Here is a 2184-nt window from a genome sequence, read left to right on the forward strand (position 1 = left end):
CGCGAGGCAGCCTGCAGCCGGCCCCGGCGCAGCCCCCCGGGGACGCGGCGGCCCAGGCCTCGGTGAGCAACGACGAGGACGCAGGCGGCGGCGGCGTGGGCCTGGAGCCGGAGCTGGTGGACCTGAAGATCGTGTGGAACAAGACCAAGCACGACGTGAGGGTTCCTCTGGACAGCACGGGCTCAGAACTGAAGCAGAAGATCCACTCCATCACGGGACTCCCGCCCGCCATGCAGAAGGTCACATATAAGGGGCTCGTCCCTGAAGACAAGACGTTGAGAGAAATCAAGGTGACCAGTGAGGCCAAGATCATGGTGGTTGGCTCCACGATAAATGATGTTTTAGCGGAGTGAACACGCCCAAAGATGCTTCGCAGCAGGATCCAGAGGCTGAAGAGAACAAGAAGGAGCCCCTCTGCAGGCGGAAACAACACAGGAAAGTGCTGGATAAAGGAAAACCTGAAGACGCGATGCCTTCTGTTAGGGGTGTCCGGGAGCGCCTGCCAGCAGTCCCTCTGTCCGGCATGTACAACAAGTCTGGGGGAAAAGTGAGGCTCACCTTTAAGCTAGAACAGGACCAGCTAGCTGTGGATCGGCACTAAAGAGCGGGCGGAGAAATTGCCCATGAGCTCCATTAAAAACGGGGTCAGTGAGCCTATCGAAGGACATGAGGACTACCACGTGATGGCATTTCAGTTGGGCCCCACGGAAGCCTCTTACTACTGGGTGTACTGGGTTCCAACTCAATATGTGGATGCAATCAAAGACACTGTGCTGGGCAAGTGGCAGTATTTTTGAAAGCACTTTCACCTTTTCGCCCAGGAAACTGACCCAAAGTGAAGGACCTTGCAGGAGAGGCCTGCAGCATCCTGGATCTGAGTTCTGGAACTTTGTTCACATAAACCGTCTCTGCGCAGTCTGCGATGATGTGGGGACTGAAGCCAGAGGTTATGTACTTGCACCATTAGCTTAATTTTAACTTAAAATCACCAGTTCCCTTTCTTGCAGTCAGCTTCCTACCGTTTTTAAAGTCAGTACCATGGAAATCAATAAATCTGAATTCCGAACCAAAAAAAAACGATGTTCAAGTTTTGACTAAATGTATGAGGGATAGTTGGGAAAATATGGTGAATATTTAAATTTTTAAGATTTATTACTGCCAAACACACATTGCCAGTAATCCCCTCAAAATACTTCCTTTGTGTCAAGCACACTGTCATTCTTACATTTCTGGAAACAGTGCCGGAAGTCCTCTTTGTGCCTTTAGTTACTGCAAGGGGCTATATTGATATCCTGAGTCAGTTCAAAACATTTATCTTTCATGATCATTTTGACCTTGGATAAGAACAAGTGCCAGATCCTATGAGGATGGTAGATGAGGAAACACCCCTAATGCTTTTACAGACCTAGCTTTTTATCAGATGGCACTTAGAAGCAGGCCAATATTTTGATCACGGCTTGTAAAGTCGCTCACCAAAGAGGATTTCCAGAACTGCTTCACAAAATGACAAAAGCAGTTGGGTGTGACAGTGCACCCCTGCAATCCCAGAACTTTGGAGGCTGAGGCAGGAGGATTGTTATGAGTTCAGGACCAGCCTAGGCTACAAAGAGAGCTCAAGGCCAGCCTGAACTGCACGGCAAGACTCTAAAGACCAGAAAATGACAAAAATGATGGGATAGCTGCTACCCTGCACCGGCGGGACCAGTCCCAGCCCAAGTGCAGCATAGGCCGGACCCTCTCCCGCCCCCTCGGGCCACCCCACACCCCTCCCGCCGAGTAGGAATTTCTGCCGACTTCCGGTAACCCCCAGACCCAGTCCTAGCCTAGGTCCAGTGAGTGTGTGGAGAGCTTCCTGCTACCCTGCGCCGCCGGGACCAGTCCCAGCCCAGGCGCAGCGTGGGCCGGACCCTCTCCCGCCCCCCTCGGGCCGCCCCCCCTCCCGCCGAGTAGGAATTTCTGCCGACTTCCGGGAACCCCCAGACCCAGTCCTAGCCCAGGTCCCGTGAGTGTGTGGAGAGCTTCCTGTTACCCTGCGCCAGCGGGACCAGTCCCAGCCCAGGCGCAGCATAGGCAGGACCCTCTCCCACCCCCTCGGGTGGCCCCCCACCACTCCACCTTACCTGCCCCACCCCTCCCGCCGAGTAGGAATTTCTGCCGAGTTCCAGGAACCCCCAGACCCAATCC

General features: G+C 53.9%; 1 pseudogene; it reads left to right on the forward strand.

The window, feature by feature from the left end:
* The window catches only part of LOC101569675, a 981-nt pseudogene extending 184 nt beyond the window's left edge, over positions 1-797 (forward strand).
* Positions 798-2184: the final 1387 nt, after the last annotated feature.

The sequence above is a fragment of the Octodon degus genome, unplaced genomic scaffold (genome assembly GCF_000260255.1).
Source record: "Octodon degus isolate 3935 unplaced genomic scaffold, OctDeg1.0 scaffold00012, whole genome shotgun sequence".
NCBI classification, from domain to species: Eukaryota; Metazoa; Chordata; class Mammalia; order Rodentia; family Octodontidae; genus Octodon; species Octodon degus.